General features: G+C 69.0%; 1 protein-coding gene across 9 annotated transcripts in view; it reads left to right on the top strand.

Annotated features, from left to right (window-relative positions):
- ADCY7 (adenylate cyclase 7) overlaps nt 1–22,453 on the top strand; it is a 46,005-nt gene that overhangs the window by 3,764 nt on the left and 19,788 nt on the right. For 2 of the 9 annotated variants that reach the window (XM_045818371.1, XM_045818363.1), the window contains exon 1: nt 689–920. The exons of 1 other annotated variant lie outside the window; for it this stretch is intronic. The gene's annotated coding sequence lies outside the window, so the exon portion shown is untranslated. Of the gene's footprint in view, nt 1–317; nt 341–402; nt 536–687; nt 921–2,071; nt 2,203–4,996; nt 5,020–13,990; nt 14,070–22,453 lie in introns of those variants that run through there. 6 more of the 9 variants (XM_045818366.1, XM_045818369.1, XM_045818367.1 and 3 more) reach the window with 6 other exon arrangements.

The raw sequence follows: 22,453 nt of genomic DNA, 5'->3' as shown, positions 1-22,453 counted from the left end.
ACTCCGGGAGACCTGGGATTTAACTGCCCTGCTGGGCCTGATGATCCCTCATTCCTGTCCTTTGTCCCTCCCAGTGGTGACTCAGAGGAGCACTTTCTGGCTCACCCAGCCTGGGTACCTCAGAAACACGGCAGGACTTTTTACTGCTTGCTCTGGGCGGCGTCCTGGGTTGTGGGAAGGCACCTGCGGGGGCACAACGAGGTGGTGACAGCCACTTTCCTAGGCTGGCTCTGTCTTCCGGGCCCCAGCACAGACGGAGGGTCAAGGTGGACCGACAGGGGCAGGGCCCCGAGCCCCCAACTCTGGAGCCCCTCGGAGTTAAGGCCTGAGAGAGACGCAGGTTCCTGCCCACGCCCCCCTCGTCCTGGCAGGACGGCGTTAGCCCACGGGCCACGCATCCTTCTAGAAACAGGCGTTGCTGGGTTGGGGGGCGGATCTGGAGGAGCAACAGCTGAAAGAGTTTGCTAGAAAGTATTCCCCTCTGGGTTGGAAGAGCACCTGGCAGGTCCGAACACGTGTGCGGCCGAGAAAACAGGTTGGAAAGGGTTTTATTTCCTGCTCCGGTTCCAAAGGGCCCGGCATTCCTTCCACACGGACCAGGCGGGCGGGCGGACACGTGCGGCGTTCACGCGTCCCCACACTTCTGGTGCTATCGAGCAGGGTGGCGGCGGGCGGGCGGGGACGAGATGGGGGACGGGTCCTCGGGGGCGCCCCTCCTCCCCGCCCACCTCGTCGCCGCCCGCAGCCGGGCTGGGCCGGGCGGACCCCGACCGCCAGTGGGGGGCGCCTGTGGCCGTCCCTGCCGCACAGCCGGATCCCGCCCGGGGCGGTGCGCGCGGACTCTTGGGCGGTGGCGGAGGCACCGGTGCGCGCAGACACCGGGGCGGCCGCGGCGGTGGAGACACACGGCGGCGGGGCAGGTGAGCGTGGCGGCGGGACCCCGTGGCGGAAGCGCGGCGCCCCGGCGCACGGAGCGCGCCCAGGGCTTGGGGAGGGGTTGGCTGGGATGCGCCCGGCCGGTCCTCGGGCCTGCCTCGCGGTGGGGCCCCACCGGGTGGAGGGCTGAGCCGGCCCCTCCCTCGGCTTCCTCCCCAGGCCCGGGAGGGGCACAGCGGGGGACAGCAAGCGGGTACCGGCCCACACGGGGACCCGGTCCCGCCCCCTCCCCTTCTTGGACTCTGGCCGGAGCCCGAGGTGGGCTCTCAGGTGCTCCCTCCCTGGCCCTGTGTTCTTCCCGCCTCCCCCTCCAAGACCCACGCGGGGGAATGTGCCCAGAAGGGCCCCAGTGCCATTGTCCTGACCGCAAGACAGGACAGAGCTCTGTGTCCCTCCCTGGCTCCTCGCCCCCTTCGTTGGGAAAGCCCTGGGGCTTACAGGGGCGGCAGAGAAGGACAAGTTTGCCTGTTTCCCTGCCCCCGACAGGGGGCTCCCCCGAAGGGTCCGCACACGGCTGACCCTGGGACCGCGGACCGGGTTTGACTGCCCGGCCCACTGATAGGCGGTGTGCGGGTTTCCTCAGCAAATTCCCAGGCGGCCCACCGCGCCCCCGGGTTTCCCATCCAGGTGTTCGGCGGCCGAAGGCGGGACACGGTGTTTCCCATCCCTGTGGTCGGGGACCCCCTCCCGCCGAGGGCCTCGCGCTGTTCTGTGTGTCTTGTTCAACGCCACTTTTTTATATGAGCGGCTCGAGCGTCCTGGGGTTTCTCGGTGCTGGGGGGCGGGACTGAAACCAGCAGCCGTGGGTAACAGAGAGTGCTGTGGTTAGCAAGCCCGGGGGGGGGGGGTCGGAAGTTACACGTGGGTTTTCCACTGTGTGGGGGTGGGCGCCCCGTCACCCTCTTTCCTTGTTCAAGGGTCAACTGTAGTCTAAGATTTTATATACATATATATACATATATATGTGTGTGTGCCTGTGTGTGTGTGTGTGTATATATATATTAGAAAGGGTAAGGGGGAGAGAAGGAAACATCCACGTGTGGTTGCCTCTCGAGCGCCCCCTACTGGGGACCCAGTCCGCAACCCAGGCCTGTGCCCTGACTGGGATTCAAACCTGCGACCCTTTGGTTCACAGCCCGCGCTCCATCCGCTGAGCCACACCAGCCGGGGCTGTAGTCTGTTTGAAGTGCGAACAGCTCAAGGGAAGAAAACTCCATGAGGGCCAGACTGGGGCTGGGGCTGGAAGCAGCTCTGCCCCAGCTGACGGTGAGCAGGACCCCGAGCAGTTAGAGGAGGGGCTGTGGCTGGGACTGTGGGCAGGCAGATCCCTGAGCTGGGTCCCCCCTGGGGGAACCCCAAACCTGACCTGTCCCGTGAAGGGAGTGGTTGGAAGCGGGGCCTGTGGTCTGGGGGCGCCCTCTCTCCTGGTTTCTACCTGGTGTCCCCGAGCCAGAGCTGGAGACCCGTCTGGGCCCCGAGGCGGGGAGCAGAGCCTTTGCGGTGAGGCCCACGGGTGCCGTGTGTGGCCGGGCTGCGCCCGTTGTCTGTTTGGGGCCCTCAAGGTGGCTGACGTCTGCTGAAGGGCGATGTTCAGCAGTGGCGTGAATGGGTGAGGGAGGGAATGAGTGAGGGAAGGAATGAATGAATGAGTGAATGAATGAATAAGTGAGGGAGGCCATGAGTGGCCAACAGGAGGGCGGTGGGCTCGGGCACGAGGCTGAGGTGACCTGGCAGGCGGGGGCTTTGGGCTTTGAGACGAGGGGACTCGGGCATTCGGTCACTGCTTTCCCGTGCGGGCGGGTGCCCCCCACCCCGTGAGGAAAGCTCGTCCGCTGTGGGCTTGGGGCCAGGCCGCACAGGCTGCAGGTGCGGTGAGGAGCCCCACACGGGTGGCCGGCTGCGCCTGGGGACCGGGGGGCGGGGGGCAACTGCGCATGGGGAGTTGGGTCTCCCGGGTGCCTTTTGGAGCTCGCCCCTCGCCCCTCGCCCCTCGCCCCTCGCCCCTCGCCCCTCGCCCCTCGCCCCTCGCCCCACCCTAGGACCGAATGCTCAGGATCCTCAGATGGGTCCTCTCTCCTCAGCCCCCAGGCCTTCGAGAGTGGGTGCTCTCAGACCTTTTGTGGGAGAGGGCAGGGGGAGGTGGGAGCCCTCCCGTCTCCGGGGCCGGATGGCTGCAGAGCTGTGGCTCCCTCCTCGTGTCATGTGATCCTGTGAGTTAAGCAGGGACCGGGGCCTGGCCTCCCGGCCTTCCCGTGGTTCTGGAAGGGTCTGTCGGAGTGCACAGCAGGAGCTGACCCCACCTCGGCAGACAGAGTCTCCAGTGGTCTCCCACAAACCCTCTCCCAGGGACAAGACACACTGCCGCCCACCACCCGGCCTCTGCCTTCCTCCCTCCTGTTCCTGCCCCGTACCCGGGGTGCTCCGGGGCTTGGCTGCTGAACCCCGCCTGTGGAACCCCCTTTCCCTGTAGCTGGACACAGACAGACTGCCGAAGGGCTGCTGTGGCTCCTGTGGCACAGGGAGCCGGCCTGTGCCCGGGAGGGGGCGGGAGTGGGTGCGGTCCTTGCCTTCCTGAGTCCGCCGGCCAATAGGAGACACAGAGTGGCTGCACCTTGACCCCAGACCCCGCTGGGGGGAGAGGCCCGTGCAGGGCGGGCCGGTCGGAGGAGGGGCGGGAGGAGTCTTCATTGGGGTACCTCTGGGAAGCTTGTTGATAGATAGTTTTCTTATTCATTCATGCTTCCTGCGTTTTCAAAACTGGCTACAATGGGGAAGAAAAGCAAAACTTGATTCCTGTTTTGTCTGTTCTGGAAAAGTTTCAAGAGCAGTTCTGTGGGTTTGAAACTGGGCAGTGGGTTTGCCAGTGGGGTCGGAGGCCGGGGTAGGCTTCCGAATTTAATGGGGGGGCCCATGGGGAGGCCTCGGGGTTTCGAGGTGTTCCAGTGCCGGGTAGCGTCCAAACCCAGCAGGAAGCCTGGACCGCGGGTGCCAGAGCCGCTCGCTGGCCTGCCACCTGTCCCTGTGCGTCCGGTGGCATCCATGACTCACGGCTGCTGGGTGGAGAGCTGGCCAGCGGGCGGGTGGGAGCCAGGGTGACAGCGGCCCCTCCCCAGAGCTGGTCAAGGCCAGGGGGTGACAGTGGCAAGTTGAGGGACCCTCCAGGCCCCGAGCGACGCCCATTTGGGAACCAGAGAGGGAGGGGTTTCCCAGGCTGAGGCACCCGGCCTGGGGCGGAACGGCACACGGAGGGCTCTGGGCCCCGAGAGGAGAGGGCAGCCCCTTCTTCCGGTGGGTCCTCAGGGGGAAGCTGAGGTCGGGGGTCCGCTGGTGGGCTCCCCCTCCTCTTCCTCCTGGCAGGTCCTGCCGTGTGACCCCCGGGGCCCCGAGCCCTGTCCGTCTCTGCCGTGTGAGCCCCACCCCCTCCCCTCCGGCCCCCACCGTTCCTGCCTCCTGGAAAGCCTTCCCTGCAGCACAGCCCCCTCTTGGGCGGCAGACCTCAGGGGTCCCCGGGAGCACACAGGTGGTCTGTGGGTCAGGGACATCGCCTGGGGGTCCTCCCCAACTGGATGGTCACTTTAAGAGGGGAAGGGAAAGGCAGGAGGTGCTGCCCACCCCACCCCACCCCACCCGGCCTTGCATGGCCCTCTCTGCCCCCCCCCCCACCCCCAGCTTATACAGAGGGGCTGGCAGGGGCCCTGCAGGGCGGGGCGCTGGGCGCTGGGCCAGGTGCGGGGGCTGGCGGCCCAGCCCTCGCGCCCCGGCCCACGGCCTCCCGTTAATGAGCACCTGCCGAGTGAGTGGCCGTCCGCAGCCGCCGTCCAGCTGTTTGCGCGAGGAGGCCATTTTCAATGATTAACGAAGGCTGGTGTCTGCGAGGCCCCCCGTCTGGAGGGAGCCTCCCGGGCCTGGGCTTGAGTCCCGCTCCCCCTTCCCAGCCGGGTGGCTTTTGGTCAGGGGCTCCGGCCTCCCTGGGCTCCAGTTCCTCGTGCACGACAAGGAGGCGCTAAGAAGACGTGTCTCAGAGGCCCAGGGGCAGGTCCAGATTGAAGGAGACCAAGGAGGCATGACAACCAGATGCAGCAGGTGAACGTGGGCTCCCCCTGGCCCTTGAGGAGGGGGGTGCAGGGCAGGGTGCCAGCCGCCCCAGGAGGGGCTCACGGAGGGGCTCACGGAGGGGCCCCCCGCTGCAGTCTGCCTCTTGGTTTGGTGTATGTAGGTGGGCGTTTCTCTCCCCCTTCCAACCCCCGGTCGTCTGTGAAATGGGGCTGTACCGCCTTCCTGGAGGGGGTCGGGCAGGTTGGCGGGCCTGGCCTGCAGCCGGGGGTGTGGGGAGCCCTGTGTGTGGGGCTGCTAGCGCTTCCGTGCCACCTTTGGCCTCTGGTTCCCCAGCAGCCGGGGCGCAGGGTCAGCGGGCGCCCAGAAGGAGAAGGACTGAGCAGCCGGCTGCAGCCGACGGGCAGGGGGCAAGGCCGGCTGGCTCTGGCTGGCTGGACCTTGCCGGCGGGCCTTCCGGTCCCCACCGCACAGCAGAGACGGTGGGAGCCGCTCGACCCACTGGGTGAGCTCGCTGTGTGGCAGGGAGACCGCGGCTCAGAGAGGCAGAGCGGTCCCCAGGGGTCCCACTGGGCCAGGCCGCCTCGGCCTGCTGGGCCGGGGCTCTGAGCCTCGTCCCCGGACACGAGGAGGAAGTCACCTCCTGTCTCCTCTCTAGTGGCTGTAATTTTTTTTTAAAGATTTTATTTATTTTTAGAGAGGGAAGGGAGGGAGAAAGAGAAACATCAATGTGCGGCTGCTGGGGGTCATGGCCTGCAACCCAGGCATGTGCCCTGACTGGGAATCGAACCTGGGACACTTTGGTTTGCAGCCCGAGCTCAATCCACTGAGCTACGCCAGCCAGGGATATGGCTGATTTTGTGCCACAAATACGACTCCCATTTCTCACTGAAAAATCAGGAACCCTAAGTGACAAGGAGGGACCACCCAGAATCTGTCCTCTTGGAAGTAGCCCGAGAACACAGCAGTGTACGTCTTTCCAGGCGGCTTTGAAAAACAACACCACCCCAAACCCTGTGACGGTAGAAAGTCCTGAGCCCCCAGTTCTCCTTCCAGGGCCCGCGGGGCGGCCGGCTCTGCCGACGGCCGGGCCTGGGGAAGGACGGCGAGGCGTCTGCCGGTGTCGCCCGCTGCCAAGTCTCTCGGAGGAAGCGAGGCCGCGGGGTTGGCAGGGCCGCGGCTTCCACATCTGGTCTTTCAGGATTCTCCGCTGTTATTCAACACGCGGCCTGACCCGGGCTGCCCCCGTCCTCGGCCCGGGCCCTGTTGCCCAGGCTCCGCTGAGGCAGAAAGGAGGGGGCGGTGGGACCCGGCTGCCTGGCCTCCGGGCGCCGTGCCAACACGACGTGCAGTTGCTCATCTCTCTGCTCCGGCGTCGGAACTGGGACCAGCAGCCACCCTTCCGACTGAGCCCTGCACGGGGGGCAGCGGCCGCCGGGGGGGGGGGGGAGGGGGCCAGGGCGTTAGCAGAGGCGCTGCGTCCGCAGCACAGGTGTTGACGTGGGTTGTGGATCGCTTCAAGGCTCACCCCGCCGCCGCCTCTTAGCACCCTCTGCGGAGGAGTCCGCAGGCCCGGTTGCATCCCGTAACTCGTACCTGACCCCAGGGGGCCCCTTCTGCTCTGGACACCCGGCGTCCCGCCCGTCGCGGGGAGGGACCCCTTGCGTGTCAAGGGAAGGGAAGGGACGAGCCAGAGCCCCTCCCCATGTTCCCAGGAAGGGAAGGGAAGGGAAGGGACCGGCAGCGTGTCCCTGAGCCCTGGAGGCCCAGGTGAGTCGGTGCGCTGGAATGCACCCCCGCCCCCACCCCCACCAGGAGGCATTGGGCTGCAGCGGCTGGGGAGGTGGGCCCGCGAGGACGCACACTGCTGCGGGCCGCTCGGGGGCTCTGCGTCTGCTGCGCGCTCCTGGGGAGGGTCCGGGCACGGGTCCGTGCGGCAGAAATGTCATGGGGGCGTGTCGCGTGCCTGTGCTGGGGCCAGGTGACTCTTTCCCTTGTGAGCAGATGACAGGTGACCCTCACTCCCTCCTGAGCTGGTGGCACTCAGAGAATGAGGCAGTCCCGTCTGGGCCTGGCCTGGGGGACCTGCTTCCAGGACGGGCAGGTCGGTGCTGGTTGGCAGGAGGCCTGGGTCCCTGCGTGGTGAGGTCACGCGCCTCCACCACGCGCCCTCACCACGTGGTGGCTGGCTGCCTGCCCCCACCAGCCGGTTCAGGAGGGAGCGGGGGAGGGGGGCTTGGTGTCATTCGAGGCCCCAGGAGACCCTCGTGGTGTTTCTGTGCCCTTGGCCACCAGGCAGGGCGGCAGGGTCCGAGCACGGCCGTGAGCGGCGGCAGGCCCCCCGGGCGGCTGATGACCACAGCGGCCCCCGGCTTGTGTCTGAGCGGCGCAGTGACCGGGAGCACGCCCCCCCCCCCCCCACGTAGTGAGGAGAAAGGTTCCCGGACGGCGTCTCCTTGGGCCACGTTGAGTGACAGTCCCGTTTCCCAGGGGACACTGGAGGGCCGGCTTCCCTTAGGAACAGGTCACCGTCACCAGCGCGGAGGGAAGGTCACGGCACATCTCTGGGGGAGAGGCCCGGGGTGCCGTGGCCGGGGGGCAGGTGACGACGGGGCGGACGAGCGTGTTTGCCATTCGAGGTGGCAGAGCCACAGCCGCCCTCGAGGGTGCAAGGACGGGCTGGGCCGGGAGCAGGCTCAGGGGGCACAGGGGGAGCCAGGGAGGGTCTTTGGCCGGGGGAGGGGGGCGGTACGTCCGGGAACCAGGGCTTGGGGCTGAGAGGATGCCCCCCCCGCCCAGCCTCCTGGCTGCCTGGCCTTGATCCTGTGCTGGCGACAATGTGCCTTGGGCTCCCAGGGAGTCGGACGGCGTTGCCCCGACTTTCTCATTCTCGGGGGGCTCCCTGAGCTGCCGGGGTCAGAGCCACGCGGTGGGTGGGGCTCTCACTCCGGAGCTCTGAAGCCGCCTCAGCCCACGGGGCCGAGGGGCCGGGCGGGGAGTGGGTGGTTGGGTGAGAAGTGCAGGGCTCCACTTCGGTGTGACGGGCCCCCAGACTGTCCCCAAGGGCAGGAGAGACATGGGGGGACTGTACCACAGACGGTGGTTTTCCTGCTCACGCACCCTCCCAGAAACCCGCCCGGAGATCACCGCCTGCGCGGGCCCCGGGGTTCCTCCCCGGCCCCAGTGCGGGGCAGCCGTGACATGGTTGGAGAGGCCGCAGGCTAGCTGGAGGCCCTGGACTTCCCCGGCATGGACCAGGCCACTCCCCCCCGCAGGGTGGGTGGGGAAACTGAGGCTCGAGTCCTGCGGCGGGTGGGCGGCAGAGGCGGCCCGGGGCCCCGTGCCAGGCCGCTCTCGGCGCTAATTGCTCATTAAGTGCATTTTCTCCCTGCCCCAGCCCTTGTCTCCGGGCTCCTAATGGAGATTTTTGGTGCTTGTATTATTTTCACTTTTTGAAAATTGTTCCAGCTTAAAGCTTCCAATTTCCATGAAGTCACTGGAGCCAGGAGCCCGGCCTGACGGCTCCCCCCGACCGCCGTGGAGGGCTCCGCCGTGGCTGGGAGGGGGGCCCCACGCACCCAGAGAGGCGCGGAGCCCGAGGCGCTGCTGCCCCCGCCGATGAGCAGGAAGTTGTGGGTCCCAGACGTGAGTCACTCTCATTAGGTGGCCGGGAAGGAGCCTTCCCGTGCGTGCGCCTGGGTGCCGGCCGCGGAGGGGCAGGCGAGGGTCGGGCCACCGCGGGGCCAGCTCAGACCCCGGCCCCGCTGCCCAGGGGCCCTGGAGCAGAGCCAGGTAAAGCAGGGTGTGGGGACGGGCCGAGGGGAGCCGCTGGACAGCAACACTCCCCCCCACCCAGGCAGGCTGGGCCCGGCACTGGGTGGACTGGACAGGGTCCGGGCTGGGGGTGGGGGCGCGCTCAGAGCCCCCGGGCGGTGGCCAGCCGCGTGGGCTGGCTACTGGACAGCGGGCCAGAGATAACGTGTCCCGGCCTTCCGCAGCCCAGCAGGAAGGTGGCCGTTACGACCACGGCCCGTCCCCCGGGACTCCTGGGCGTGCGGACTCTGAGCCCGCGCCTCTGTCCAGGCTGGACTTGTGTGCGTCCAAGTCCGTTTCGCTTTTCTCAATGACTACAAGTGAGCGTGGGAAGGGCCGTTGAATTGATGAGGTTCAGCAGTAAACAGAAAGCCGGAGCTCAGGGAGGGAGGCGTGCCGGCACGGAACCCCCGGGAGGCCGGGGGAGCACAGGCCGGGTTCTCGCAGCCCCTCCCAGCCCTGGGCCCCGGGACCCGACGCCCGCGTGGGCTGCAGGCAGGGGCTCCTCCCAGATCCCCCCGCGAGCTCATGGAATACGTGTGCGCAGACACGCGGAGGAGCGGCTGGCTCTGGCCTGTCACGGCCACATGGCGTCCAGGCCGGCTGGCTCGGCGGGCTTCCTCTGTGGCCAGCCCTCGGGGGAGGGGAAGGAGGCAGGGGGCTGGGCCGGGCTCTGAGCCTCAGGGCGCCCGGCCCTGGGGCTGGACAGCCGGCCAGTGTCCAGTGTCCGTGCTGGGTCTGTGGGGACCGTCACTCGCTCTCTTGGCCTCGGAGCGCAGGCGGACAGTGTGAGGGGGGACCAGGCCGGCCTTTCTCGGGTGGGGGGCCTGCTCGCCCGGTGGGGGGGACCCTCGGGCGGACCGGGCCTCCGCCGGCGTGACCGTGTTTGAGTCTGTCAGCTGTTTCACGTGTCGGCGGAAGAGCCCGTCCCCGACGGGGACCGTGAGGGTGTGTGTTCTGGAACACGTCTCGGCCCCGGACACCCCCAAGGAAGGTGCGGAAGCGAGCGGACGGGAGAGGGGTGGAGGGGCTGCCCGGGCAGGAGGCGCAGGCTCTGGGGGGCACAGCTGGCGTCGGGGGGGCGCTGTGTGGCACCTCCATGGCCGCCCAGGCTGCCTGTGGGTCTCCCCGCCTGCCCCGGCGGGCCCTGTGTGCCCTGGGGTTTTCCTGCCGTGGGGGTGGGTGTGGAGGCGGGAAGGAGGGAGGGAAGCTCTCGGGGTGCTCTGGACTCTCGGCCCTCGGAAAGGGGGGTGTGTGCTTGGGGGGGAAGAGCGTCCAGTGGCGTTCTGTGGAAAAGGAGTGGCCGTTTTCTGGGGGTGGGGGGTGGGGGTGGTCTCCAGGGGCCTCTGTGCTGGGGCGGGGTCTGGGGGCGTCGCGTCGACTGGGGGCCGTGAGTGGAGGGACGCGGGGGGACTGGGCCCCCCAACAGGCTGCAGGGGCTCTTCCTGGGGAGACAGAGGTCCGCGGGATGTCACTCTGGGGGCTCGGACCCCTCTTCACAGTCCGTCGCTGCTGCGTAAACCTGGGCCCCGCCCACCGCCCTGTGCGGGAGGGGGCTTGTGCGCCCAGTTCACGGAGGGGAAGACAGAGGCCCCGTGGGGACTGTCCTGTCCTGCTCACGCGGTGGGCGGGTTTCCGGGGTGCGCACCCCACCCCCGAGGGCTGCCGTGTTGGAGGTCGGGACCCCGTGTCGGTCTGTGGAGAGCGAGATGGGGCGGGGCGAGGACAAGGGTTCCTCTGAGGGGGTCCCGGGCCCGGCGCCCCGTCCGCACCCGCCACAGGCGGCTGGGCCCGAGTCAGGCCGAGGGTCAGGGACGTGCGCTCCGGCCGGCCTCAGCTGGGCCGCGGACGACCGGCCCCGTGGACTTTTCTGCAACCGGCCAGCCCACCCCCCACCCCCCACCCCCCACCCCCCACCCCCCCACCCCCCACGGGCCACGGAGAGCAGGCTGGTCCTCATCCCTCCTCTTGTGCTGGAGGAGGAGGGTGCGGGGCACGGTCACACTGAGCTGGTGGCAGCTCTGCCCAGTCGGAGGACAGGGCGGAACCTGCTGGAAAGTTCTGTGCCGTCTCACCGCACGCCTGTATCAGAGCGGCCGAGTCCGGCCTTTTGTGGGGTTGGTCTCTGAGGGTGGGAGGAGGTGCTGATGGAGGACGGCAGCTGGGGGTGGCGGGGGCAGCGTCTGCTCTGCTTAAAGAGACCTGCATAGCCAGGAGCCGGGGGCCCGTGTGGCCCGTGTCATGGAGAGAATGAGGTCACCACACCCAACAGCAGTGAGAAGCAGGGGTCTTCTGGAGGTTGTGGGGTCAGCCCCCCTCCCCCCTGCCCCCAGGCAGAACTGGGGACGCCCCTCCCTGCACAGCGGGAGACGGGCGAGGGCCTGGGTGGGCTCCTCACCCCTGGGAGAAGGCTGCCGGTGGTGCCCGGAGTGTCAGGTGCTGGTGGGGTCAGATGAGGCGGAGACACCACAACTGCCCCCGGCAGGAGAGGCAGCCGGTGACCCGACCCGGGGGAGGTGGTGGGCGTTGCTGTTGGATGTTGCTGTCGTCACTGTCTTGTGGCCGTGTGTGTCGGGGGCAGACACGTGGGGGGGAGGGTTGGTGGGAGGGGAGGGCAGGAGGGGCTGGTGAGGGCGGGCCTTCCTGGCAGCCCACGCCCCGCCCCTGCCCCCCCCGCCCCCCCGCCCCCCCGCCCCCCCCGCCCCCCCGCTGGTCGGCCATCCCCAGGTCCCAGGCATCCGAGACCGGCCAGCTCCGGCTAGGGTGTCCCAGGCCACGGCCGGAGCCCCCCCCCCGCCAGCCCCTCCTCTGCCGTGTGCCCCTCTGCTCCTTCCCATCCCCCTTGTCCACTTGTGGCTCTGGCCACCCCTGTCCCCAAAGGGTGGTGGCAGCGTGGCCACCCAATAGCCATCAGCATGTGGCTCCACCTGCCACTGCCCACAGACCTCACGGCCGGGTGCACACCTGGGTGCAGCAGCCGCCTCCAGGCCTGCCCTTCCCTGGCCCCACCCCTACCCTGACCCTGACCCTGACCCTGACCCTGACCCTGACCCTGACCCTGACCCTGACCCTGACCCTGGAAGCCCTGTAGGTGTTGGTGGGGTGGGTGGTGAGCCTGGGGCCAGAGGTGGGCTCAGCTCCTCTTGGGTGACCCTTCTCTTGTGACACTGGGGACCATCCCTTCTCCCGCCACCTGCCGATGTCTCGGACAGGTCTGTTTCCAGGTGTTTCCTGGGCCCCGCCCAGCGCCGTGCTGGGGCGCTGTGCTGGGGTGCCGTGCCTGAGCTGACCTGGTGTCCGGGTGGACGGGCTGGCTGGCCTGGAGCCCCGAGCACCGCCTGGGGGTGTCTGGGTCCCTCCAACACACCCACCCAGTGGGCCTCTCCTGGCTGGTGTCGCTGTGGAAGCCCCTGTCCTGGCTCTCGGGGCCCCCGCCCTCCGGGCCTGTCTTTTTGGCCCCTGGCTCCCTCGGGGCCAGCAGCCCGGTGCACCCCTCCCCGGCCTCGGCCATGCCACCCTCTCCCCGTGTCCTCCATGTGAGGGCTCCCCCTCCGGGGTCCTCCAGCTCAGGAGGAGAGGGGGTGCAGCTGACCTGGGTCGTTGATTGCCCGAGTCACTGAGGCTGAGCAGGCCGAGGTGTCCCGGATGCTGGGGTGCAGCTGCTGCCTGCACAGATGGGGAAACTGAGGCCCAGAAGGCTCCCCCGCCTCGGGGCTCGTGGGAGTGTTCCTGGCAGGGGCTGTGATGGAGGCTCACGTCCCCCGGACTCCATCGGTTGGGGGCGTGGACTAGGGGCCAGGGGTCCCTCCTCCCGGCCTCGGTCTCCCCATGTCTGCAGCGGGCAGCCAGGCGTCTCCCGGGCCTGCCCACCCCTGCTGCTGGCCGCCCTGACCCGTCCCTGCTGCTGGCCGCCCTGACCCGTGTCCCTGGGGCCCCCCCCTTGGCTGGGAGAGGGCCGGTGCTGCCTCAGGGTGGGCAGCGTCCTGTTCAGAGCACACAGACGCCCCGGAGTTCCTGCCCAGGTCCCTGGGGGGTGGGGGGGTGCCGCAGTGCCCAGCAGGGCCGGGCCGGGGCGGGGGCAGCTCCTCTGCACCCCTGAGTCAGGCCCCGCTGCCTGGGCCGGGGCAAGGGGGGAGATGTGCCTTTGGGGGGGCTGGCAGGAAGGGACACCGGGCCCCCTGGGTCTCGGAGCGTGTCCCCCGGTGCCTGTCCATGTCCAGCCTTGTGTGGCCGCCCCCCGCCCCCTGAGTTCGGAGCCGCCGACCTCGGTGTGAAGCCCGGGGCACTGGGCGCCGGTACCGGTCCGCCCCGTGAGCGAGGACACCCAGAGCGGCTGATGGGCCCGCCCGGCCACACCGCCGCTCTGATGCGGAGCTGGGGCTCGCGCCTGTTTGATCTCAGGGCCCGCGGGCTCAGCCAGCGGGGGGCTGGCCCCCGCCCCGACCCGACCCGACCCGACCCGACCTCTGCTCCCCTGCCCTGGTCGTCCCTCACGTGGGTCACTTACCATGTGTCTGTCCTGTCCCCACAGCACGAGCTCCGTGTCGTTGTGGCGTCAGACCTCGCCAGAGGCCCAGTGAGGACTGGTTGGGTGGGGGTGGGCGGTGGGCGGTGGGCGGTGGGCTTCCCCCCCCCCCAGCCTGTTTTCCTGTAGCAGAAACAGCACAATGAGGTCAAGGTCGGCCCCCACCATAGGCGCTTTCTGGGTTTATGAGTTTCCATAGCCCGAGGTCAGGTCACTGTCAGAATAGGTGGCGGAGTGGGGGACCTTTTGCCCCCATGGCTCAGCTGAGAAACCGGGTGCTGAGAGGCCGCTGAGCAGCCGGAGCTCACGCCGACAGGACAGGGGGCGCGCCCCCGCCTGCCAGTCCGGCGCAGGCTCTGTTGGACCTTGGAAGCTGGACGGTGCGTGGGCAGCCAACAGCCTTGGGGGATGTGTCCCCCCTGGCCAGGCGGCAGGCCAGCTGCCCCGTGCGGCCGTGGGAAGGGTGGGCAGCAGCGGGGGTGCTGAGGCAGGCTCCGCGTCCAGGCTAGGTGGGGGATCGGAGGCCCTCCTGGAGGAGGTGGCGGCTGAGCCGGCCCCGAAGGGCGGCACGAGTCTGCCAGGCAGAGGCAGTTTGGGGGTGGGGAGGCGGGCAGCGCTCTGAGGCAGGCGCTGCCTGCACACCGAGGGGCGGAGCTTGTTTGGGGAACCGAAATGAGTCGAATCACGCAGCCCCGAAGAAGGCCCAGTGCGGGTGGCCCCGGAGGAGTGTTCTGGCCAGGGGGTGAGCGGGGCTGGGCTGGGCTGGGCTGGGAGCCCGGGCAGGTGCGGGAGCCCCGGTGGATGGTCCCGGGGGTGGGCCGCTTGCGTTTGGGCGACGTGGTGGGGGGGGACAGCAGACCGAGATTCTGTTGTGGCACTTGGCGAGCCCAGCCTGACTCTGGCTCCGGAAAGCAGAGGTTTGTGGGAGGAAGGAGTGACTGACCCCTGGGGCAGGGGCTCGGCTCCAGGGCCGGCTGTGGGGGTGCTTCTTGAGCCCCCACCCCATGTGGGTGCCGCTCCGGCACCCGGGCCGTGGTGTGGGGGGTGATCGGCTGGGGCTGCCCCCCCGCTGCAGGGCTCTTCCGGCTCCAGGCCGGGCCTCGCCAGGTGGCCCCAGCGCCTCGCCCGGGTCCTTGGAAACCATGGGGAAGGGGGGGTCCCAGCCCCTTGGAGCAGGCCCGGGAACTGTGGTGGCCGGCATTGCAGGTGCCAGACTGGGGCCTGTGGGGCTAGGTGGTGGTTTTGGGGGCCCCTGTGGGCCCCACTGAGTTCCGTGAACAGCCGGGGGAGGCTGAGGCCCAGCGTGGCCTGCTGAGTCCTGGCGGGGCGGGGGTGGGGGGTGCCTCACCCCCGACCTCTCTGTGGTCAGTGGCTGTGCTCACCTGAGCGGCAGGGCCCTCAGAGACATGGGAGGAGGCCTGTCCTGCCCTGGAGGAATCGGGCCGGGAAGGGGCGGGGGCAGAGCTGAGTTGACCCGACAGGCAGCCCTGGGCTCCGGCCCCCCGGTGTTGCACCGCCCAGGGCAGGTGGGGAGACTGAGGCAGGGGGCCACCCCCCTTGGGTCGCAGGGGAGAAGCAGGAAGTGCGGCGGGAGGCTCCTTTCCTGGCTGGTGTTTGGCTCTTTCCTGCTCGCGCCTCTCCAGGGCAGAGTGCCGCACGAACCGAAACTCCCCTCGCCCCTCTGTCTTCCCCCCACCCCCAGCCCAGAGGCCGGGCTCGGGGCGGGCCCCCCGGCACACAGAAGGTGCTCGGGCTCACCCCCGCCTCCCTGTGCCCGTCCAACCCGAGTCAGGTGGGCAGGCGGGCATGGGAGAGTGGGGTCTCCAGCCTGAGGAAGCCCCTCGCCCGTGGGGAGAGGGGAGGGTAGTGGCCTGCCTGGGGCACAGCTGCCCGGGACGTGTTCTTGGGGAGCGACCCTGCGCTGGCTCCTGGAGACTCCGGTCGGTGTTTTCCGAGGCGGGCTCCTGCCCCGAGGGTCCCTGGAACCGAAAGACCGGGAAACGCCCAGCCGCGTGGAGTTCAGGGTTCCCCCCCTACAGGACTCGTCAGGGCCTTTGCCGTGCTCACGGGCCCGGGCACCGGGCGCTGGTGCCGGCCTGTCGCCGCGGCGCGGAGCCTGTCACGCCCGCTGCCGGGCAGAGCGTGTCCCGGGAAAGGCAGGCGCAGGGCTGAAAATCAGCCTGGGCCTCGGAGCGTGACAGGCCTGGGTTCGAGTCTCCGCTCTGCAGCTCCCCAGCCGGGACCTTTGGGCCAGTGGGGGGTAGGGTCTCAGTGTCGTCTCCTGGCGGGAAACCGAGTGCAAGCGACCCCACCCCACCCTGGGGGTCGGGATGGAAGGACCTGGCCCGGCTGCCCTCTGCCCTCTGCGCCCCCAGAGGCCAGGCCACTCTCGGGGTAGAGTGGGGGCCAGGCCCGCTTGACCCCTCCCGTGCAGCGGGTTGTGCCAGGGTCGGGGCCCCCACCCACCTGTAGCCTTTGCCCCCTTGCGCCAGGCGCGGCCGAGGTGGCCTGCCCGCACGGCGCCAGCGAGCCCTCTCAAAGCCGTGGGTGGTCAGCGTCACTCCCCCCTTTTGTCAAGCTGGGGACCGGGGCGCAGGCAGGGAGGGTGAGTGACCCCTCGCTCGGGTTCATGCAGCTCAGACATCACGGCCGTGCGGTTTGTTTTCTTTCTTTTTAAGGCATTTCCGTGTATGTTTGGCACACATATGCACATGTGTACACACACCAACAGACATGTTAGGAGCACATCTTCCCGTGTCCACGTATGAAACGTACAGGGTCACTCTGGGTTCTTCTACCAGTGTCTTTGCTTTTGGCTCCTTTCATTTTTTTTTTAAGATTTAATTTATCTTTAGAGAGGGAAGGGAGGGAGGGAGAGAGAGAGAGAAACATCCATGTGCGGTTGCTGGGGGCCGTGGCCTGCAACCCAGGCATGTGCCCTGACTGGGACTCGAACCTGCGATGCTTTGGTTTGCAGCCCGTGCTCAATCCACTGAGCTATGCCAGCCGGGGTGGCTCTTCCATTTTAAAGTCCACTCTCCGGCGGCGGGAGGGACACGCCCAGAGCTGCGCCCGTCTCCTGGGTGCGCTGCCCCCTCCCTGACAGCCGGGTCGTCTTCCAGGGCCAGGCTGTCTCCCGGCCCACGGCCCCCGTGGACGGACAGACAGACAGTCAGACAGACAGACATACACTCTTCCACCGGGGGCTGCTGCAGACCGGGTGGCAGCGAGGGAGGCGTGCAGGCCGTTGTTTCGCACACCTGCAAGTGTGCGCAGGGTGAGCCCACCCCGAGGGGGTGTGCACAGGTGTGGGGGTGTGCACGTCAGCGACCTGGGGAGACAGGACTGACGGCTCCTTCCCCGGGTGGCGCGGAACCGCACACTGCGGCTGGTGGGGGGAGGGGAGCGTGTCTGCACCCGGCCCGGCCCGCGCAGGCCTGGGACGTGCGAGGGGGGCTCTCCGCCCGCCGGGGGCGCAGAAACGGCGTCCGCCGCGGTGTGAACGAGCGTCGCTCCAGTGCTGGGTTTCGGAGCCAGTCACGGCGCCGACCTGTGACCTCTCTGTCCCTCCCCTTCTCTCCTTTTTCTTTTGGGGTGGTGGGTCTTTTTTTTAATCTTTGTAGGAGCTCTTTCCCTAGGACGGAGCTTCATTCCTCGTGGTAAGAGTTGCAAATGTTTTCCTGATCCCTCATCTTCTGATTCTGCTTTTGGTAGTTTTTACCGTGTGGAAGAGTTTTTAAAGACGTAACAGAATGTATCGGTCTTTTCGCCTTACGGGCCTTCGGTGCTCAGGTGCGGTTGGTGAGAAAGGACGCACTCGCCACCCGAGACGTGAGAGTTCTGTCGCGGCTTCTCGCGCGCTGACGCCCACCCACCCGGGGAAAAGTCAGGACGGAGAAGTGCTCCGCCGTCCCGGCCGGCGGCGCAGGGCTTGAGACTCAGACTCGCCTCCTCTGGCCCCTCCAGGCCCGCGGTGACTGCAGTCGTCTCTGCCTGTGAGCCCGTGAGAGGGGGCTCCCCTCCCTCCTCCCACTCCCCTCCCCACCCTGCTGTCTGGGTGCCCCCCCCCGCCCCCCCGCCAACACCCACCGTCCTGGAATCCTGGGCAGGACGCGCATCGCGTGAGGTCCCCGAAGGCCGGCCCGACTTCCCCTTTCTGGTTTTCCCTCACCAAGGGGAAAGGGATCAGAAACGTGTTCACCACGGGCATGGAAACATTTCCATTCCACAAGGGGAGACTTGGGAGGGCAGTGTGAAAGGAGTGAATCACTAATGGTGAAATTTCAGGCCCGAGGGGAGGGGAGACGCTGCTGCGCTTTCCAGGAGGGGCGCGTGGGTGGTGGGCCGGTCAGGTGCCACCCACTGTGTGCCGAGCCCTTGCAGGCCCCCGGGGGAGTGGACCCTGGGGCCCTGCCTTTGGGGGCTCCTGCCAGGAGCACCGGCCTCGCGGCCCGGCGGCCCCTCACCTGGGGCCTGGCGCGCACACACGGTTCTAGTGCGTGTCTGTTGGAGGAGTGAGCACAAGCCTCTCTCTCACGGCGAATGAATGGGGGGGGCGTTTCCCAAGCGTTGGCACTGGAACTGGCGCAGGAGACAGCGAAGGGATTTACTGACTCTGGCAGCTTGTGCGGCGGGCGTGGGGGAGGGATCAACAGGGCACTTGCATTTTGAAGACGAGAGACTGGCTAGGGTAATGCTTCAACTCCCTGCCTGCCCCTCCACAACCCCGCCATGACCCGGCCCCCGCCCCCGGGGTCAGGTGGCAGCAGCCTGGCTGTGCCCGCCTGTCGTCCTCCCTGCGGTTCTCCCCATGGCCCCCCGCAGCTGGGCCTCAGGGGTCCGGCACTGCAGCCTTGGCAAGGTGGGAAACGGGGACCCAGGTCAGGGAAGGGGCCTGCCCAGGGCCCCGGGGTGTGGGGTGGGGCGGCGGCAGAGCCAGGACCGGGACGCAGGCCTGTGGCCCCCGAGACTGGTTGGCAGCCTGTGGCCCCTGGGGCTGGGGTAGTCAGCCTGGGCGTTTTGGGGAGCAGACGGGGGGTGGGCGGTGGGGCTGCTGGTGTCCTTGGGGGACTTCAGGTTTCACCCTGCTTGGTGGCTTTGCGGGCTGTCACCGGGAGGCAGGGAGACGAGGTGGCAGGTCCTCGGGACCCTGCCCCATGCGTGCCTCTGCCCCGTGGTTGGCCCCTCAGCTCTGGGGACTGAGCCTTCTCCTCGGGCTCCTCGGCCACTGCGTCCTGCAGCCTTGCCTGCCACCCACTGTGACCTGCGCCTCGCTCCCGCCACCCACCCCGGCTTAGGTGTCAGCACCTCAGTTTACGGGTGAGGCAGGCGAGGCCCAGGCTGTGGGCAGCCTGCTGCTCCCAGGGCCAGTGGCAGGGAGCTGGGCTTTGAACCTGGGGCTCCTCCGGTCCCCCAGGGAGAGAGCTCACCGGGGAGAGGTGGGACAAAGCTGTGTTTGCTCCTTGTGGTGGGGGTGGGGGTGGGGAAGGACCCTTTTGCATCTGGCTCCAGAGCCTCCGGCCCACAGGCCGCCTCCACTTTCTGCCTGGTTCGGGGTTCCAGCTGGTTGGCTCATCCGTCCCTGCCACCCCCGGTTGCGAGGGCTCAGACACCAATCCCGCCACCACGGCGTGGTGAGCAGGAGCTGGGCGGGTGACAGGCGTCTGGGAAGGCGTCCTGGGGGGGGGCGGCGGGCACACGTCCTGGGAGAGGAGGGGTGAGGACAGACGGCCTCCAGCAAAGACCGAGGGCTGCTGGGCCCGGCGGGGTGGAGGGGGGTGCAGAGGCTGGTGGGGGGGTGCTGGGTTCCGGGGCTCAAGGCTGGCTTCCTGTGGCCCCGCAAGTGTCCCCTCCGTGCCTGGCCGATGCTGGGAGGGCAGCGTCTGCTGAGGGGACAGCCTGGACGTGGGGCCCCTGTCCGCCAAGGACAACCCCCTACCCCCGTGACTCGTCCGTCCGTCCCCGAGCGCTGGGCCAGTCTGGGAGCAAGCCTGTGCTGCTGGGGTTTCGGCCGCAGTGCCCTGGTCGCCCCCGTGGGGTGCGGGGGTGGGCCGAGGGCACCCAGTGGGGCCTCTCCTCTGCTCCTCCTCGGGCCTGCCCCCCCACTTCCTCTTCCTGCAGCCACTGGGGCCCTTGCAGCGCCAGGGCCAGAGGCAGCCGGGCCGGGGTTCCTGCTGCCGGCGCTGCCTGGGGAGGAAGTGGGGCCCTGGGGCTGTGGCGCTGGGGCGGCCCCGGGGCGTGGGGGTGCTGGCTGCCGCAGCCCAGCCCGCTGTGCGGGGACAGGAGTTCCTGAGTGCCCCCCGAGGCCTGGCCCTGCCGCCCTCACGTGAGGCCCAAGCCCCCGAAGTCCACCTGGACGCCCCGTCAGCACTTGGCAGGGAGGGCAGGGGGGCAGCCCTGCCTCGCTGGTCGGGAAGCTCGGAGGGCTTCCCGGATGAAGAGGCGCCCCTGGGTCCTGCTGGCGGAGCGGAGGCTGCCGGAGCCTGCCCTGGGCCCCGACGGGGGAGGGCAGGGAGGGGTGGACGTTTCGGACATCGTGGGCTCCGTGGGCGTCAGCGCCGTGAGGACGAGAGGGCCAGTGTCGCTAGCTGTGTGACGTCGGGGAAGTGACTCACCCTCTCTGTGCCTCCGTTCCCACGTGCGTGTGACGGCAGCAGCAGTCGCACCCACCCGCAGGCCAGGGCAGGGCAGAGGGTTTGGGGAGCCACGGTGCCGGGCACACACACTCCTGTGTGTGTGTGTGTGCGTGCGTGCGTGCATCTCTGCCCGCTCTGTCTCAGGCCCGGGGGCTGCAGGGAGCTCAGAGCCCCCCGGCAGGGCTCCGGGGGAAGAGGTTCCTGCTCCTGGTTTCCGCTCCTGCCTCAGTGTGCCCGTGCCCCCCGAGTCCTCCCTGGGAGGCCACTACAGAGGACGCGGGGAGCCCCTGCCTGCAGCCCTGGGCTGGCCGGGTCGACAGGGACACAGTGGCAGCGGTGTGAGGGCCAGGGGGTCCCCTGCCCGGCCCGGCCCCTCCCAGAGGAAGGTCTCGCCTGCCCGTGTCTGCAGGGGCGCACGCTCACCCCCCACTTAAGTGGGGCCCCTCACCCCCAGCTCTGGAGCCATCAATGGGCCGCGAGGGCATCCCAGACACAGCAGAGGGGGCAGGGGCCCAACACAGACCTCGGCGGTCGAGCCTGCGAGTGGTAGGAACTGAAAACTGGCCTCGGCTGCCAGCGGCACCGCTTGTCCCGGGGGACTCAGACGGCGGGGGCCGCTGAGCTTCGGGCAGAGCCGGGCCTGGGGGTCTCGCACCCGCTCTCTGCGTGGGCTCCATCCTCGGGTGGGCCGTGTCCCTCCTCGTGGGCGTTCAGGTGTCTGCCGGGAGCATAGAGGGCGCCCCTTTCCCGTGGGTCAGCCGCTGCTGACCCGCAGAGGAGTCTCAGAGAGGTGATGCTGGGCACACGCCCTTCCTCACACCAGTCCCTGGGGCTCGGGGGGGGGGCTGCGGATGAGCCAGACCAGGAGGGACCTGGTCTCAGGACACGCGGCCCCTGAGCCAGGGGACCGAGACTGGGGGGGGTGACAGTGCCTACCAGAAGTAGGAGAGACCCTCGACCCCCGGGGGCCCCCCTTCTACAAAATGGGGCTATGCCCCCACCCGAGTTACCGTGAGGTACGACACACCTGAGGGACCTGAGACCACCACCCCTCCAGGCAGAGGGGCCTCGGCTCTCCCAGGTGCGGGTGTCTGAGCGGGGTGGGGGGAGGGAGGACGGGGAGGCGGGGCCTGAGGGGGAACTGCCAGCCTGGCCGCCCCTTGGCAGAGAGGCGCTGGGCTCCCCAGTGCTGGGCGGTGCAGGCTGAGGCTGCAGAGTTGGTGTTGCTGGGAGACATGGCAGAGGGGACCCTCTGTCCAGCCAGGCTCTCTGAGGGGCCCTCTAGCTGCTGCTGAGTTGGCAGCAGCAGGAGAGCTGGCTGTCAGGACAGAAGGGCCTGGAGACCTTCCCTAGCGGAGGGGGCCTCTGGGCTGAGTTTTGGGGGTCGGCTCCCCGGGAGGAGCCGTCTCTCGAGGAGTGACCAATGCAGGCTCCCCCCCCACCCCAGCCCTCCCCTGCTGAGGAGCGGGACAAGGTCCCCTGGGAGGCCCAGGGACCGTGCCCAGTGCTGTCATTGTCCACCTCCTGCCCCTCCTGCCGTTGCCCAGGAAGCGGCCCAATTAGACCCGGAGGGCGGCGTTGACCAGGCCTGTCCTCTCTGCACGCCCGGCTCCGCCTGGAGGGGCAGGCCGGCCTCGGGGGCTGAAGGGCGGTGCGGGCCGTGTGTGTCTGGGTGTCTGTGTGTCTGCGTGTGTGGTTTTCCCGGGAGAGCAGCTGCGGCAGGTGCCCAGCCCCCGCCCTGGTGTTTGGGGTTTCTCAGCCTGGCCGCCTGGACGCACCAGCTTTGGCGCCAGGCCTGGGGCAGGAGCAGTGCCCAGTCCGGAGCTGCTGCCGCTGCCGCCGCCGGGAGGAGCCCCGTGGGGAAACCACTCGGCTCACTGTGGCAGCGGGGCCGGCCCGGGCCCCCCTGGGGGCACCAGGGCGGGAGCTGGCAGACCTGGGGTGGAACTCCGGGTGCAGCTCTGGCTGCATGACCTGGGACCAGCCCCTCGGCCCCGCTGGGCTCAGATACATGTCTGTGGCATGGCCGTCACACTGTGGCCTTAGCGGGTTAGGAAGGGGGCAGCGGGGACGGCGTGGCGGTTCTGGGGGTGCCCCGGCCTGGGGGCGTCTCAGGGCGGGGGCCTCGTCCTGCCCGGCAGACCCCGCAGCGCAGGGCTGGCGCGGTGGTGGGCACCGGGAGGACGCCGCCCGTGGGGTGCAGACCGGCCGGTGTGGAGCGAGAGGCAGGTCGTCCCCCGGCGGACCGCGCCGCTCTGATGTCCAAGTCCACGTTGACAAGCTGCGTCCCGTGGACAGCCGCAGTTGGAGCTGGGCTGAGCGCCCCGGCCGCTGGGCCGCCCTCGGCCGGGCGCCCGGGGGAAACGGGTGCCGAGGCTCGTGGACCTGCCTGGGCCTGGAGGGAGCCAGGGCCCCAGCCCACCCCACCCCACTCCCCGCACCCCCCATTCATGTGGTTTTCCCATTTTGTTCCTGGGGTTCGTGGGCCTCA

The sequence above is a fragment of the Phyllostomus hastatus genome, unplaced genomic scaffold (assembly GCF_019186645.2).
Source record: "Phyllostomus hastatus isolate PE091 unplaced genomic scaffold, TTU_PhHast_1.1 phas_scaffold_345, whole genome shotgun sequence".
In the NCBI taxonomy this organism is placed as follows: domain Eukaryota; kingdom Metazoa; phylum Chordata; class Mammalia; order Chiroptera; family Phyllostomidae; genus Phyllostomus; species Phyllostomus hastatus.
The sequence above is the reverse complement of the archived record's forward strand: the minus strand, read 5'-3'. Positions and strand labels throughout refer to the sequence as shown.